Source organism: Mixophyes fleayi, chromosome 4 (assembly GCF_038048845.1).
Source record: "Mixophyes fleayi isolate aMixFle1 chromosome 4, aMixFle1.hap1, whole genome shotgun sequence".
Taxonomy (NCBI): domain Eukaryota; kingdom Metazoa; phylum Chordata; class Amphibia; order Anura; family Limnodynastidae; genus Mixophyes; species Mixophyes fleayi.
Window position 1 is genome coordinate 95,537,701 of NC_134405.1, and position 19,042 is coordinate 95,556,742.

The 19,042-nt window shown below is 41.5% G+C and overlaps 1 long non-coding RNA gene across 1 annotated transcript in view; it reads left to right on the forward strand.

The window, feature by feature from the left end:
- Positions 1 to 19,042, forward strand: part of LOC142149913 (uncharacterized) — a 48,111-nt gene that overhangs the window by 21,470 nt on the left and 7,599 nt on the right. Inside the window, exon 3 of the long non-coding RNA XR_012690921.1 lies at positions 15,944 to 16,147. This is a non-coding gene — a long non-coding RNA (uncharacterized LOC142149913). The remainder of the gene's footprint in view (positions 1 to 15,943; positions 16,148 to 19,042) is intronic.

The window sequence follows — 19,042 nt, forward strand, 5'->3', positions numbered from 1 at the left end:
CTCTGTCAATTTTGAGTTCAGTGGTGCTGCTGGGTCCTGTGTGCTGTGTCCTGTTCAGTCCAGTGGTCCTGTGTCCCGTGCTCTGTGCTTCTAAGGGCATAGTTATTTCCCCAATATTCCCAAGTGTTTAAAAAATAAAAAAAAAGTTAATAAAAAAAATATACAAAACACCACCAAATAGACATGTCAGACAGTCCATATTGTTACTGGCAGGAAAACAAAGGCAGTTTGGAAGCCCCTGTACAAACTGGCTCTATTTTACCTGAGTTGTCCCCCCTCCAGTGTGTACTCGGAAAGAGTTTTTAGTGCAGAGTGGAACCTGGTCAGTGAGCTAAGAAGGAGGTTGCTTCCTCACAACGTTGAAAAAATGATGTTTATAAAAATGAATAATCAATTCCTCAATGAAGTACAGCACTGCCCTCCAGATAGTACAGAGGGACCTGTGGTTGTGGAGTCCAGCGGGGACGAATTGATAATGTGTGAGGAGGAGGAAGTACACACTGTAGGGGGAGAGGAATCAGAGGTTGAGGATGAGGACGATATCTTTCCTCAGTAGAGCCTGTTTAGTTTGTACAGGGAGAGATGAATTGTTTTATTGGTGTGGGGGCCCAAACAAACCAATCATTTCAGCCACAGTTGTGTGGTAGGCCCTGTCGCTGAAATGATTGGTTTGTTAAAGTGCGCATGTCCTATTTCAACAACATAAGGGTGGGTGGGAGGGCCCAAGGACAATTCCATCTTGCAACTATTTTTTGGGCACTATGTGACCATTCAACAGTCGTTTGCCATGTTCAAAAAGTAAAAGAAAATGTCAACAAGTTCAAAAAATGTAATCAAAAGTTAAATGTCCTGTCATTATTTAAAACAAGAGGGTTTGACATGCTAGAATTAGTGTAGTGTTAATATGTTATAAACACTACACTTGGAACTTGGAGGAGGTATTGTGGCCCCGGTAACAAATTTAGTACCGGGGCCACCCCACTACACAGTCCAGAATTTTTTTGGGGGAAATTCAGAGCCGTGGAGGGTTTTTTATTAATTATATTGTGGTGACCCACTCCTCTACGCAGTCCAGGTACATTTTTTGGTGCGATTAAGACCAGTTGATGGTTTTCTTATTATATTGTGGTTACCCACTCCTCTACGCAGTCCAGATACATTTATTGGTGCGAATCATACAAGTTCAGGGTTTTTAAATTATATTGTGGTGACCTACTCCTCTACGCAGTCCAGATAGAGGTGTATCAGATATTAAACAACGTTGACTGTTGCTGCAAAATTTTTAAATAATATTGTGGGGAACACTACACTATGCAGTCCATAAACTTTTTAGGTGGAATTCAGATCCGTGGAGGGTTTTATAATTATATTGTAGGGACCACTCCTCTACGCAGTCCAGGTACATTTTTTAGTGCGATTCAGACCAGTTCATGGTTTTTAAATTATATTGTGGTGACCACTCCTCTACGCAGACCAGGTACATTTTTTGGTGCGATTCAGACCAGTTCAGGGTTTTTAAATTATATTGTGGTGACCACTCCTCTACGCAGTCCAGGTACAATTTTTGGTGTAATTAAGACCAGTTGATGGTTTTCTTATTATATTGTGGTGACCACTACTCTACGCAGTCCAGGTACATTTTTTGGTGTAATTAAGACCAGTTGATGGTTTTCTTATTATATTGTGGGGACCACTTCACTACGCAGTCCAGAAAGATACCTCGTTGCAACATTTTGGACTAATAACAATATTGTGAGGTGTTCAGAATACACTGTAAATTAGTGGAAATGATTGTTATTGAATGTTATTGAGGTTAATAATAGCGTAGGAGTGAAAATAAGCCCAAAAACTTGATTTTTGAAATTGTTATGCTTTTTTAAAAAAAAATCCGAATCCAACACCTTAAATCCGAACCAAAACCTTACGGCAGGTGTTTTGCAAAACAAATCCGAATCCAAAACCTCAAGAAAATCCGAATCCAAAACACGAGATACCAAAAGTCACCGGTGCACATCCCTAATATATATATATATATATATATATATATATATATATATATATATATATATATACATACACATACATATACACATAGAAATATATATACATACAATATATATATTATATATATATATATATATATATATATATATGTATATATATATATATCTATAATATAAGTGCTTAGTGGCGTGTGTTAGTCTGTCTGTGTGTGTGTGTGTGTGGAAAAAATAAAACCAAGCTGCAGCGCCACCTGCTGGGCGGAGTTATACACGGACCTACTAAATTCTTAGTGTGTGTGGAAAAAAAAATTCAGAAAGGGCTGAAATTTGGTATTCTAAGATGTTTTTAATTTGTTAATTTAATTTGTTAATTGTTAAAAGTGTTTATAAAGATTTAAAAAAAATATATATATATTTCTTGAAGGAGAAGTGACAGTTGGGAGTGGTTGGTGGTTGCCGGGGGTGACAGTGGGGAGTGGTTGGTGGTTGCCGGGGGTGACAGAGTGAGAGGAGCGTTGGCCCTTCTCCTGCTGAATCCCTGGCTTATCTGCATCAACTAATCTACTGTGTACCGACCCGGCTTGTCAGTTAACCCTTCTCCTGCTGAATCACTGGCTTATCTGCATCAACTGATCTACTGTGTACCGACCCGGCTTGTCAATTAACCCTTCTCCTGCTGAATCCCTGGCTTATCTGCATCAACTGATCTACTGTGTACCGACCCGGCTTGTCAATTAACCCTTCTCCTGCCGAATCCCTGGCTTATCTGCAGCAACTGCATATAAAACATTATTTTATATGCCATTATTTTGTTTTTCCTGATTGTACATTTACAAGTAACTACTTTTTACCTGTTATTATTCTACTATTTATATGCCTTTATCTTGTTTTTCCTGATTTTATATTTACCAGCAACTACTTTTACCTGTTATTATTCTTGCCTATTTCCATTGTCCTTATTACCTCTCCTTCTATTATTCCTTGCCTTACACGCCCTAATTGGTTATTGTCCTCCATCTTGCTATTGTCTCCCTGCTTATTCTTACCTGTTATCCGCTGTCCTTATTATCTTACTGTTCTGCTATCATTCTTACCTGTCTTCATTGTCCTTATTATCTCACTGTACTGTTGTTCCATGCCCTCCACGCCCTAATTCGTTATTATCTTCTACCTTTTCATTGTCTTCCTACCATTGTTCTTACCTGTTTTTCACTGTCCCCACTATCTCACTGTTCTGTTACTCTCTCTCCCTACTATGCCTCCCCGCTCTCACTCCATACCCATACTCTCCTCCCGCCCTACCTCTCCCGTTCCTCCCCGCCATCCTCCGCGCGCTGCTCATCTTGCTAACCTCATCCCCATTTCCCCCCTCTCCTCTCCCCCTTTCTTCTGTGCCCTCTGGAATGCCAGATCCGTCCGCAACAAGCTGACTGCTATCCACGACCTCTTTCTATCCAACTCCTTTAACCTTCTTGCCGTTACTGAAACCTGGCTCTCCGATTCTGATACTACTTCCCCCGCTGCCCTCTCCTATGGTGGCCTCTCCTTCACCCACTCCGCCAGGCCTGGTGCCCGCCCAGGCGGTGGAGTTGGCCTCCTCCTCTCCTCCATCTGTACTTTTCGTGTCATTCCACCTGAACCCTCCCTCTCCTTCTCCTCTTTTGAAGCTCACTCCATCCGCCTCTTCTACCCCATCCATCTCCGCATCACTGTCATCTACCGACCCCCTGGCCCCACCTCCCTCTTCTTTGACAACTTTGCTAGCTGGCTTCCTCACTACCTCTCCTCCGATCTCCCCTCGATCATTCTCGGTGACTTTAACATCCCCATCGACAACCCCACCTACCCTGCTTCCAGCAAACTGCTCAGCCTCTCTTCCTCCCTTGGTCTCACCCAATGGACCTCCTCCTCTACCCACTGCCTTGGTCACTCCCTTGATCTTGTCTTCTCCTACCTATGTAATCTCTCCGACTTCTCCATCTCTCCCTTTCCTCTATCTGACCACCATCTCCTCTCCTTCTCTCTCTCCTCTTCTCCTGCTCCCCTCCCCCTGCCCAAACCTACTCTGTCCATACGCAACCTCGACGCTCTTGACCCTGCCTCTCTGTCCTCCTCTCTCGCTACCCTCCTTTCTCCCCTTTCCTCCCAGGCCTGCCCCAACCAGGCGGTCTCCATCTACAATCACACCCTCACCTCCGCTCTGGACGCGGTCGCCCCTGCCCACTCCGTCCACCCCCGCTGCTCCAAACCCCAACCCTGGCACTCCAAATTTACCCGCTTCCTCCAAAAATGCTCCCGTTCCGCCGATCGTCACTGGAGAAAATCCCGCTCCCTGGCTGACTTCCTCCACTTTAAATTCATCCTTTCATCCTACAGCTCTGCCCTCTCACTCGCTAAACAATCTTTCTTTAAATCCCTCATCTCTTCCCAGTCCTCTAACCCCCGCCGCCTCTTTGCCACCTTCAGCACTCTCCTGGCCCCCTCCCCTCCCCCCCCTCCCTCCTCCCTGACTGCCTCTGATTTCGCCTCCTTCTTCTCCTCTAAAATCGAGGCCATTCGACTTGAAATCTCCTCCGCCACTCTCTCTTCCACCCCTCCCACTCTTCTGTCCTCCCCCCAACCACCTTCCCCTCCACTCCTTCCGTCCCACCACCGACGAGGAAGTCCACTCTCTCATTTCATCCTCCCCCCCACTACCTGTCCCCTGGATCCCATCCCCTCCCACCTTCTTCGCTCCCTTTCCCCCACCACCTGCTCCCACCTCGCTCACCTCTTTAATCTCTCCCTCTCCACTGGCATCTTCCCCTCCTCCTTCAAACATGCTCTCGTATCCCCCATTCTTAAGAAACCTAATCTCGACCCCACTTCTCTCTCGAACTATCGCCCCATATCTCTTCTCCCTTTTGCCTCCAAAATTCTCGAGAGGCTCGTCTGCAGCCGTCTCACCTCCTACCTTTCTGAATACTCCCTCCTTGATCCTCTCCAGTCTGGTTTCCGCCCCCTCCACTCCACTGAAACTGCCCTGGCTAAAGTCACCAATGACCTCCTCTCTGCAAAAGCCAGGGGCCACTTCTCCCTTCTCATCCTCCTTGACCTCTCTGCAGCCTTTGACACCGTTGACCACCCCCTCCTCCTTCACACCCTCCAGTCTTTCGGCCTCTCCGGCCCAGTACTGTCCTGGTTCACCTCTTACCTTACTCACCGTTCCTTCTCTGTCACCACCTCTGGGTCTCTCTCCCCCCATCCACCCTTCCAGTCGGGGTCCCTCAGGGCTCTGTTCTGGGACCCTTACTCTTCTCTCTATACACCTCCTCCCTGGGTGAACTCATCAGCTCCTTCGGCTTCAGCTACCACCTTTACGCTTACGACACTCAACTATACCTCTCCTCTCCTGATCTCTCTCCCTCCCTCCTCTCTAGGGTGTCCGCCTGCCTCTCTGCCATCTCCTCCTGGATGTCCTCTCGATTCCTCAAACTTAACCTTGCCAAAACTGAGCTCATAGTTTTTCCTCCCTCTCATACCCCATCCCCTTCTGACCTCTCCATCACTGTCGACAACACCTCTATCTCCCCTGTCCCCCAACTTCGCTGCCTTGGTGTCATCCTCGACTCCTCTCTCTCCTTTGGCCCCCACATCCTCTCTCTTGCTAAATCCTGCCGCTTCCAGCTCCGCAACATCGCTCGCATCCGGCCCTTCCTCTCCCAAGATGCCACCAAATGCCTTATCCACTCTCTGATCATCTCCCGCCTGGACTACTGCAACCTCCTCCTCACTGGCCTCCCCCACTCTCATCTCGATCCCCTTCGATCCGTCCTTAACGCTGCAGCTAGGCTTATTTTCCTCTCTCGCCGCTCCTCTTTTGTCTCCCCCCTCTACCTAGCCCTTCACTGGCTCCCATTCCCCTTTAGAATCCTCTTTAAGCTCCTCACACTCACCTACAAGGCCCTCACCAACTCCACTGCGCCCTACATCTCCACCCTCCTATCTATTCATGCTCCATCCCGCCCTCTTTGTTCTGCCTCTGACCGTCGCCTCTCTTCCACCCTTATAACCTCCTCCCACGCGCGTATCCAAGACTTCGCCCGCGCTGCCCCCCTCCACTGGCACAAGCTCCCTCCCTCCATCAGAACTTCCCCTAATCTGTCCAGTTTCAAACGGGCCCTAAAAACCCACCTTTTTCTTAAAGCCTTTCTGTCTCCCACTTAACTTCCTACCAGATCTTCTGCCTCTGTCCCCCTACTCTCCCTCTCTCCCCTGCTTCTCTCTGTCTGTCCACCCCTCCCCTTAGATTGTACACTCCTCTGAGCAGGGCCATCTCTCCTCCTGTTTCCACCACTTCTAACTCTGCTCTCCAGCTACTTAGCCCTCCTCCTCGAGGGTCCTCCACCCCACGTCCACTCTCGCTCCCTCCTCCCCCCTGGGGGTCTCCCTGTCTTCCGCGCCCTCCTTCTTGGGCCCCGTCGTTTGCGGATCCTCCCTCCCCCTTCCCCGCCCTCTCTAGCTGTGCATTGAGCTTACTGAGTTGCTGTGTTTACTGTACTGTGCTGTCTCCCATTGTATTGTAATTTTGTTTGTCTCTGTACGGCGCTGCGGATGCCTTGTGGCGCCTTATAAATAAATATTAATAATAATAATAATAATAATAATAATACTCAGGACCGCTGAGAGAGATCCCTGTGTCTGGATAGACATCTGGATAGATGTGGCGATGAAAATGAAGGATGAGGTGATGGAGAAGAATGATGAGGTGGTGACATGTGGACAAAACTACGGTAAAAAATGGCGCTTACGTCGGGAAGTAACGCTCTTCCCCTGAGGAGGCCTGGGCTATGGCCCAAATGCATGACAAGAACCTTTTTAACACCTTAAGTAGCTTGATTTGACTAGAATGCATGAGTATCATGCACGGGTTAACTTGTTTATATATATATATATATATATATATATATATATATATATATATATATATACACACACACACACACACACATATATATATATATATATGTATATATATAAAATAACATTTTATTTTTACTGTGTAGTGGTTCTGCATCATATATCTTGTTTTATCATAACATGATATTTGAGAGAGCCACAGTAAAAGCAGCTGATACCCAGGTGCAGAATTAAGATTCCCTTTTCCTTCCTTTAGATAAAAGGTTTTACCACCTTCTATTCTAAATGGTCATAGTTGCCTCTTGTTGAAATTGGAATTAGAAGATGACTGAAGTCAGATCCAAGGACTTCTAGTAGGTTCATATTTGAATGTGCACGACATGAAAAGCACAATTTGGCTGCAATTTCCTCTCCTAATTAAGAGCCTCTCCCATTTGTTTTCAAGAGAGCAGTAAAAAAAAATCAGAATAGAGAGATCCAGCTAAGAAAGACTTCACAACGTCTGCATTTTGTACAGATGTGGTAGCCATTGTGTTGGAACATGCAGACGATCACTTTGAAGATTAAAGGGTACTTTTGGTAGCCTTCTGAATATAAATTTGCATAATTTCCCCTTTCGTTGCATTAATTCAGTCAGATGGACACATTTACATGTTTTGCTTCTTTACTTGCCAAACAAGTAAAAATGTGAACATTTCCATGAAATAAGAGCGTAAAAATCCAACTGTCATATTACGTATGACAATAATGTCATGAATTTCCACATTGTGAGTGAGACACTCGGAAATACAAACCAAAGCACCTATGACAATCAGTTTAGTTGTGACTCTCTTGGTAATAGTATCGTTTTTACTACCTTAATGTTGGTGTTGTAAGGTTATAGAATGCCTCAATTTTATTATTCTGACCATTCATTACTTTACAATCCAGCTGTGTTGGATACAGCAATTGTTAAAATCCAGTTTAATTAAAATAACTAATAATACATTTTAACTCAGAAAATATAAATTCTTGGTGGCAAATGCACTTTATCCAAGACCATCTGCTATGCTGGTTTAGATGTCCCTTGTATAAGTGTATTCATTGATAAATGTTCAATCTTCATAAATCTTATATGGACCAAATCACTTCAGTAAATGTCTTTCATTTTGCATTTTTACTGATTTGTGTCTCATTCATGCCCTCCAAACAAAGACATGAAATCTTCAGCTCAGTAGCAGAGGGCACTTTGAAATTAATATCATATTTTGTCTCAACTAAAAATCTGAAATATAAGTCACATGCCATCTGCTAGATCATAAAATCCAGTTGACCAATGAGCACCTTAGCATTGTTGGTTATCAACCAATCCAGAGAATATGAAGGGTTCACTTATTCTTAAATCTAGTTATTAGCCCAGCAAACAAGTGTGAATTGGACCCTGAACATGTCAAATGTGCAGATATGCCCGTGTATGGCCACCATTAAATCAGCTATTTCTGTGGAGATTATCTACTGATTGCATACCAGTAATGTATCACTGTATAGCTGTAGATTATTTCTCCTCTATAGAAACAATATCAGTAGCCATGCATCTGAGTTTTGATTGAGTGCAGCAGATCCCCAGGGTTTACCGACACTCCGTTAAGTCATGTTTCCCCTGACTGATACCGCAATACTATAATGAGGTGCACAGTACTTTTGGTTTGTACTTATTTTTTTCATTAGAGCCATCATGGTTATCTGCACTCTCTGAGTTACTTGGTGCCACTCACTTCTGACCTCCGACAAAATAAGTTGCCATATTACTCCAGATAAACCTCTAGTCTATAGCCCAGTTATGTGTTAAAATATTGTTCTTATTGATCCCTCAGTAACTGATTATTTTACTTGGATATCGTCTAATAGACCAACTTAACATGGCTATGGAATTGTCTGTTGAATACCTTGTATATGAACAGGGGGATTACATGTCCTCTGTAGATTGAGGCATCTGGACAAAGAATTGATGGACAATGCTGTTACTGATACTGGTATCTTTCTTTGTATATTTTGCAACAGTATACAGCAGGATATCAGTCTCAAATCTTTATTCATCTTCATCATGTCTACATTTCTTTCCCCCTTGTCATCCCTGCCCCATGCTCTCCTACACGTCAGACTCGATCTCTGGTGCAGGTACATTTGTTATCATCAGGGGAAGAGAACTGCAATTTTTTTTATTCATTCTTTCATTTTCCTTATTTTTCTGTTGGTTTTCCCTGATTTTTTTCCCACACTTATTTATTTATGTTTGCAAAATATCCTAGGCAAATTCCATCTAATCATGGTACCTAAAGATTGGCCGCTGACCCCTGCCTTTAGGGGTCATTTTCATTGATTCAAATAAGTGTGTCTCCTTCCCTGCTTCTTGAAACATTGATTGCCTGACGTCCTAATCGCTCTCTTATTTTGTTAAAATCAAAAATTGGCCCATGCCAAATCAAATATGATATCCAATTTTTAGCTTTCTACACACCCTAAATGTTTTGCCTTTATTTGTCAATAACATATTTTATACTGATGGAAATAATTGTATACATTCTTTTTTTAACATGGTAACAATTTTTTTCGCCTTCATGTGCTTTACTTTATTGGCTTCTTTATGTAATTCTACATCTTTTACTAAACACATTGCTGTTTCTTCTCCACTTCCTTCTGTGTCCATCACCTGACTTTAGTTCTTGCCACAATACTTTATTCTTGTTGCTATTGGATACGACACATCTCAATTCTAATGTGCTTGGAAAACAATAGATAATGTGTAGGGAAAGTTGCAGGAGGGCATGTACAAAGGAAATGTTAACTGTTTTTCTTTTTCAACTTGGTTTTGTAAGCTTCAGTATCTGGATAAATGCAGTCATTCTTGGGCTTCCTGGCACTGAAGAGGCTCAGAGCGTTTACAATACAAAAGCAGGAACACTGTGTCCTCTCTTTCCCAATGGTCCCTCTCAATGTGCCAGTGAGGTTTCAGCGTGAGTTGTTCTCACATCTAATGAAAGTGGCCTATGTCCAGCAAACACTGTTCCCCTCATCTGCGATGCTGCACTAGCTGCAGTGAAAAAAAAATGTGAATGAGATTATTATAGCCATGTTTTCTGGCCTTAAAAGAAAAGTATTTCAGAGCACACCCGCTGCCGTTAGTCATAGATATGTCATTGGTTTTCTACCCTTACACCCTCATAGACTAAAAGGTTAAGAAAGAGACTGCCACGCTCTTGCCTACCATAAAACTGGAAGCTAAATCTGTTCTGTGGACATGTTGACATATGCTTTGCTTCCTCAATTACATTTCATTTTATTACATTAAGCATTTTACAGTAAATATCAGGCTTTAAAAACCAACACTGTCATATAATAGGAACAAATGAAAGTACCAAATATTAAAAATATGTCAAAAGCACAGATGTGGACATGCTCATTCCATTACTGGATATTAATATGGACACAAATTAACTGTACGATATGAACTAAGCTAAATCTGTCCTTCAATTTTTTGTCCAAAAACTTAATATTTCCAAGCATTTGCATTGTAGTCTCACTGGCAGTGGAAACATGTCATACAGAGTGGTAGATGAAAGCATGGGTACATTACCAGTGATGCAAGTTCTAAAGGCCATCTCTTCATCATCATCATCATATATAGCGCCACTAATTCTGCAGCGCTGTACAGAGAACTCATTCACATCAGTCCCTGCCCCATTGGAGTTCACAGTCTAAATTTCCTAACACACACACACATAGAGAGAGAGACTAGGGTCAATTTGATAGCAGCCAATTAATCTACTAGTATGTTTTTGGAGTGTGGGAGAAAACTGGAGCACCTGGAGGAAACCCACGCAAACATGGGGAGAACATACAAACTCCACACAAATAAGGCCATGGTCAGGAATTGAACTCATGACCCCAGTGCTGTGAGTCAGAAGTGCTAACCACTGAGCCACCGTGCTGCCCACACTATTTACACTTTTCTAGTCTTGTCTCTGAATTCAGCACAACTCATTGCCTGCAACATGGTGAACATGTATGTTAGTGGAGGATAGAGAGAAGATACTTTATGCTTCATATATAAAATGTTAACAATTTGCTATATAATGCTGACATTACTGCAGTAACTTTGTGTTTTTTGTGAGATTTGCATCTTGGGAGAAATCCTGTAAAGACAAACCATGGATGGTATATTCAGAAGTGGTTTTTGTCTGTGGGCCTATTTATCAATCCTATTTTTCATTAAGCTCCCCAGAAAAGTGTCATTTTTTAAGTATTGTTTAAATTTGTAATTAGGGCATCGCAACAGATATTAGAGATGTCTGCTGCGGTCCCAGTGTCTTTGAATGCAATTGCACGACTTAACAAGTTCTGAAAAAAGATTTTTGGAACTTGTGCCCGATGGCTAACGGCATCTGAAGATCATCATCATCATCATCATTTATTTATATAGCGCCACTGATTCCGCAGCGCTGTACAGAGAACTCACTCACATCAGTCCCTGCCCCATTGGAGCTCACAGTCTAAATTCCCTAACACACACACACACACACACACAGACAGAGACAGACTAGGGTCAATTTTTTTATAGCAACCAATTAACCTACTAGTATGTTTTTGGAGTGTGGGAGGAAACCGGGGCACCCGGAGGAAACCCACGCAAACACGGGGAGAACATACAAACTCCCCAGTGCTGTGAGGCAGGAGTGCTAACCACTGAGCCACCGTGCTGTCCTTTAGGCATTGAAGCCTATGGTGAGAGCATTGCGGTAGAGGGATCTTCAGATCCAGCACGGCCCCTTACCTGATCTCCCCTCTGGTCACTATCACAAAGTGCCCACTTTGCGATAGTGACCATAGAAATAGTTAGGACATAGTTAAAATGTGTGTTCGCCAAGTACAGCCGTTTATTGTGACTGTTGTCCTGGCAGAACATTTTTAGTAAATGCTCACAATCTTTCATTCCTTATCATTGCGATAAGGAATGAAAGTGATTGTGGCAAAAATGTGTTAGATATTAAAAATGCCCCTTTATAACAACAAGTCCTAGTAGCACAGTTCCAGCACACAATATAATCTGATCACAATCTGTTATTTCTGATGTGGAGTTTCAGCGAGAAAACTGTGTCTTGAATGTCTGCTCCTAACCATCATGAGCAAGAATGAGTCCTTGATTTTCTGTTGCTTGGTAGATTAATGTAAGGCCACCAAACACCCAGCACAATAACATGTATTGCTATGCAGTAGCCATGCCTTTATGCCAGGCCTATGCATCTAGAGAAATGACCATGGTTTATTATTCTTACCTTGACAGACAAACATTAAGGATTGGTTTATGGCTGTGTGCTTGATATTTTTTCTCGGGGCAGTTTTGTGAATGAAATAAACAAGCTTAATTTACAATATCAAACATAACAGAAGGTGTGATATAAAAATGGCTTAAAAACTGTCACGATGAATCTCAGCAGTATGCAGGATTCCAGCTTTCATTCTTTCTCCCTATGATGATGTTTTCAAGATTTTTACCGTTTGCAATATATCTATTGGTTAGCAGAAGGTTTCTAGTAACAGATGCATAGTGCCGGACAACCTTGTTATCAGACACAGTAATTTGTATAGATTTGGCATAATCTGCATATATGATGCCATAGAACACAATGAACCTGAGCGCAGAACATTTTTTGCATGAGATATGTAGTCATAAAAGCCATCGATGGAGGTAGTCACAATATCAGAGATTAAATCTTAAAAGATCATATAAATTGTTCACAGCTTTGTCTGTGTGATAGCTAGTAATCACCTGAAAATAACAACTCACTTGGGCTTGTATGTAACAAAAGTGGCATCTGCAGGCTATACAGAGGTATTTCTCTATATTTTGAACATTAAAAACATTGCAAAGCCATAACAAGCAAATGTGTACAATTGTTTATATTACAATAAAATCTGACTACAAATATATTTTCTAATAACTCAAATTTAGTTTCTAGTTCATCAATATTTTAATTTTGTAAATGGATTGAGGTTCTTCCTAGATGCATTAATAGGTGGTGCCTTATTGTGAAGGGTTAATGGTGTGGTTTACTATACTCTGGTTGTCAGTCACAGTCTGTCTATATAAAGCATGTACACTTTGTACTCTATTTTTATCCACCTCTAATTTGAGCAAACAAATGAACCACAGATTGCTTAGAGTTACTACTTATTTTCCCTAGATTGCCACCTTCTGGTCTAATGAATGACCCTTTTTTTTAAATATCCTCTTACAGTTAAAGTATTATTGTGTTTTCTATCTGGTCCAGTAGTTCACACATTATCATTGTGATCAGTATCCTGATACAGTAGTGAATGGGTTAATGTGGTGCATACGATGGAGAGTATTGTAGCGTAACCTGAGTAAATGGCACAGAACACTCATACGTGTACACAGTGAAGAATGCAGTAGGTGAGAATTGCTTGACTTGGTTACTAGTTGGGTGTGTAATGCTTATCATATCCATCCACTAGCAGATATTTCAGTGTATAAGGATATATGTGATTAGACACAATTCTACATAGATGCTGCCATAGCTGGAATTTGGATGCAAACAAAATAAAATGACTATGAAGGGAGATGTATAAGGCATCTTCAGGCATCTAGATTGTGTTGGGGTGGCAGATGGTAGCATTGTCAATGAAAACATAGAATACCAAAGCAACTGTGTCGCCATAAAGCTGTACCGTGTTGTATATACGATGCTTATATTCTTAATAATAATCATGAATATGTGAACGTTGCTTAGAAATTAACTCATTACAGGATGATAACTTCTGTCACTGGACTATATGCAGACATAAATATAGAGTGCTATAGAGAGCTACATTTGAGACAATAGCCAATAACCCTCACTCAACCCGACCACAGAGATACAATTTAAAGATTCCCACCATTGTGAGGATACCACCCTTAGCTGGGATGGCAGTTACCCTCTGTGGGATTCAACTCACTCAAGTAGACCAGAGTATATCTAAAATAAGGCTTTATTACGACAGCACAACACCACAAGACGTTCACAATGTAAACGTAGCATGTATCCTCCAGCAGCCTCTTGCAGTCAGCACTCCAAACTAATAATCTCAGTCTCTTTCTCTACTGCCATAGTACCACTACCGATTAGTTAGACAGTTCTGGTGTCACCCAGCCTGGGTTACTGGCTCACACAGACCCTGTTCTGGTAAAGTTTCCTCCAGTGGCACCACGGTGCCTGGCCCAGAACAGGGCTGTCTTTCCCCCTGGGCACGCTAAGCAGTTGCCCGGGGGCCCCACGATCATAGGGGCCCTATAGCCAGGGCCCAACAGGAAAAAAATCTATTCACCCATGTACCATGGCACAGCTGTACAGCATGTTTTTAAATGTTTAAACACTGGTTTTTGTTGCAGGTATCAATAAATATAAACTTAATTTTATTAATAATTTACATTTTTATTCCTGTGAGTGGTTGTGTAGGTAGGGGCCCAAGTGCACTGCTTTGCCCGGGGGGCCATAATGTTGTTAAGATGGCCCTGGCCCAGAGTCCTTTTCGCTGATGTCTTGTACACCAGGATCCTCCAAGCTAGAATAGCTCCCTTGGCATTCTGCTCTCCCTATATTCTTGGCTGTATACAGAGGGAGAAAGGTCAAATGTCTTAGTCCTCCCCCTTACAGCAGGAGTCTATCAGTGGACACATTAGCTGTCAGACATACTGTCTCTGTTATCTTGATTATAGAATGGAATGGCTGGACTCAATTAGCTATTTGGCTGAATAGACTAAACAAAGGGTTACTATATTACATCAGGGAATGACACTTCACGCTTAAATAAAACAATAAGACTTTTGACACATTGTATCAGCAGTGTTACACAATCTGAGACTGTGATACATTTTGTTACAATAACATTTATATTGATACATATTAATACATTTCCCAATGCTATTTCAGCCAGTATATTACTGTGGAGGCACATTGCATAACATCTACAAGTTCTAACTTAATTACCTCTCATATCACCTGTTGACCTAGCTAATTAATGTGGACTGCTAGCTAGCTATATCAAGTCACTCCGCCATTGTTTTGATTAGAAACCAGATTTAAGCCACACCTCATAACAATGGACATTGGAGATATATGGTAATTAACTTAGCTAAAACATGCAAAATGACTTCTGTTGTCCTGTTACTTTCACACAATATGGCAATATTCTTTATATTTCTAATACATACAATATTGCAGGTAATAGCATTGGCAAAATGTACCTAACAACATGAAATAACAATACACCAATGATGTGGTGTATACACTTAGACTGAGCCAAGGATTAAAAAGTACATTAACTTGTGAGAAATGGGTGAAGACTAAAAAGTTCTCAGTCCAGTAGCACCCCATTTCCTGACAACTATCATGGCGGTACAATTCATACGATTACAGTGTAGGCAATATGGGTTTATGCTTTGGACTTTGGTTTTCATTGGGACATTTATTCCCTAAATAAATATTCCCTTTAATATGGAAGAATCATTTGATACACTGCTGTTTTTATTGCTGATTGCTCTACTAATAATCTTTGCCTGCAACAGGTTTGTTTTAATCTATTGTTATTTTATTGCTGTGTTTTTGAATCATATGATGCAGAATGACAACATAAGATGTTATGTAAATTTGTAGTGTCTCATTTATAATAATTTATTTGGTTCTGCCAAAATATATTTCCCAGATTAATGCAGCAGTGATGTTGTGACTAACTGATGTCCAAAGTTGAAACATCTAACTGCTCATATAGGGCTCACATAGAGTTGAACCTATACCAATTTTTTTTGCGTTCGAAATGCAATTCCATACCACGCATGCACACCAAAAATGTGTCTGTGTACATCTATATCTAGATTTGTGTGCATTATTGACATGAGTCCTTTACACCTGGAGAGGTGGAAGGAGGATAGGTGAGGACCGCAATTGCAACACAGTTAGATGTAGACAGAGATATACCTACAGTATTAAGAGAATTATCTCTTGCAGATACCTGAGGGATGGTGCAACAATACATCTTGAAAATGATGATTATCATCAACACTAGCTAGTCACTTCTGATTGGCTGATACTGACCTTTCCAGCTGATTGTACTTCAATCTTAAAATATTCCCAGCCATCTATTCACATTACTTAATTGACATCTCCGTTTGCATTACCACAGCAGGAAAGATCCCATTTGATTTTTAAAAGGTAAAACAACATTTTTGTATTTCATGTCACTTAATTTGTATTTCAGATTTGTGCTTGCATTCTATTATGTATTTTTATATATGTATTAGATATGTAGTAATATTTATTAATAAATGTCAAGACAATATTTTCTCTTATGTATATGGCACTTCCTTACATTATTATATTGTGAACAAATAGAGTATTGCAGCTTACATTTACTACTAATACTATAAACTCAAATCTCTACTCTATCTCTATGCTATTAGCCTGGCGCAAATACTACTGTTTTTGAGCAAGACGTGTCTTGAGAAAAGTCCAACTCAATATACCTACATAAGTATGTTTTAAAAGCACCCAACGCTAAATGAGCCCCATAGTTCTTATGAATAACTTTCGTAAGGTCCAAACCTCCCCTCCTTACAATAAGTCTAGCTCTAAGAATGTCTTCAGGAACCTACTTGTTCCTCCATGGCTGTTATTTATTGATTTTATTTCTATTTCACTTAATCTATTCCCACTTGAAGGTGTGGGGAAGTGCAGGAGACTGAGTGAAAGGCCTGCAGCCTCCTATGTAACATAACAACAATGATGTGCAGGTTTGTAGATTTGTACCAAGGACTATGACTGGAGAGTTTACTATAAATGTAAAGTAATAACTGTTCTTTCACCTATTTTTAGGCTTTTAATGGTATATCTGTCTATAACCAGACCTCATTTGTATATTTCTTCAGCACCTCTATGTTAGTTTGTCCCCATTTTTAAAGTCGGCAGGGATGGGACAACCTGAAGCCAATCAGATCATCAGAACTGTCACAGTATCACAGTTGATCATGCTGATCCTTTGGGAGGGATAGACTTGTCCTCTTACATTACTGAGGAAAGGGGCAGTGTCATATTGTCGGGGACAAGAATGGAGACAATCAGGAAGCCACATATTTGCAGTTAGACAGTAGAAAGGGCAGCACAGATTAGTGATGTTAGTCTCTGAGTCCTGCCAACCTGATGTAGGAAGATCGGGGTATTAAACACACCTCTATCAGACATATAAGCGGAAGCACTTCATCTTTTCAGAAAATTCAGTGTAAGACATAAGAATATTGTCTTCATACATGAACATATCGTATTAAACTGTCCTTTGACACAATTAGTTTGTGCACATGCTTCAAGCAGCCACTGAGCGGCAACTCAGCTACACTGACTGTTTATTGTGACTTTAGTATCCAAGGGAGCATTTTGCCAGATTGATGCTGAGCTTGCAGCCAAGCTAGGAGGAGTCTGTACGTGCAAAACGTCACAATATCCCCCTCTCACTGCACCTTACCCAGAAACCATATCTGTGTTTGCTGTTCAGAGCACGTGACATTAAAATTAATTCTAGGGACAGTGGTAGCTGCCAGAGGTGCAGCCTATCGCATGCAGCCTGCAACGCACAGAGAAAACCAGCTGGTAATGGTTCATTTACTTGACATGCGCTAAGGTGGCTCTTTGCCTTTCTCTTCTCATGTTAACCTTTACACTGCCGAAGAGAAAGCTTTTCTCTACTATTCCCAGGAAGTAATTGCTACTGCCTATTTTTTATTATGCCCTGCAAAACACAAATGGATAAAAAACAATAGTGTAAGGTCCCATAACGTCTTTCCAGTTATAAGAGGTGCTTTCAAATTCCTATGCAGACTCCAGATTGGAGCTTGTGAAAGGCAAATCTGTGCACTGAGGCGCTGTGACAGACAAAGGGACCACTGTGGGAGTCTATTTCAACCATGTTTACCTCAGTGCAAATATAAAATAGCTCTTCATCCCGCACATATGCAAATGCCCAGACCGCGGAAACACACACCAAATAATAGAACTGTGTTGACGCGCAGACAATCCTCACAACATAGAATGTGGCATTAGATGAAGCACAAAGAAGAGAGTGAAAGAAATTAGATGGATCTCTGCACAAATATCCACACCCTCCTTCAAACAGGGGGAGGCAAGAGCAGAAGGAGAGAATTGTGCACATATAAATACGTGCTCTTTATGTCTGGTGTCAATGTCTTTTCTAGGTTAGTCATTTGTATGGTGCCTGTAAATCCAAATACATCTGCCAAGGATAGCTTTTTATGAAGCATCTAAATAAATGGTAAAATATGTAGCTGCCCACAGGGATGGTTTTATTGAATAATACATTTTTTTTGTCTACTAGTAATAGTGTGAAATATACAATTGTGTATATGTGCAATGGGATAATACTTATTGCGCAGATGTAGGAACTTGTTTCAGTGTGGATGAAATTAACTGTTTTGTTGCCACAGAGCTGAACTACAGAAACTGCAGAAAGGTATTTGTTTTCATGTAGCATTTAAAGCTTTGCTTTTCAGATAATACCGCAGTAATGTTCATATAGGAAGCCTAAATAGGCTGAATGCCTTAATATATACCAAGAACGCTTTACTGTAATCATGAGTGTATACTGCTGCAAAGACAAGGTAGGTAGAATGGTCTTACAGAAAATACAGAACCATGGGATGAGCTCAGCTCTGCAGTGACATATCTACAACTCTGCTCCACTATTCTGACAGTACATGAATGGTAGCTAGTGACAGTAACAGGGGAGGTATTAAGAAGAAGGGTTAGCTCTTGTAATACAGGGTGACTACCAGAAGTTATCTGCCTGTTCAGTACCAGCACCAAATAAAGAGATTGGGGAACCCAGTGCAGGACATGCCCACCTGCTTACATTTCCATGTCAAACAATAACCTCACATATACATTATAAAAATAGGTGGTTGTCCATCCCCGATCAAAACTGCTCCAATCAGAAAAGATTTTGTTTAGAAATGATGCCCCCACATAAGTACAATAATCTGTTCATGCTGAGGACACTTATGGGGCAGTGTTATGATTTGGGCAGAGGTGTAACAATAGAGG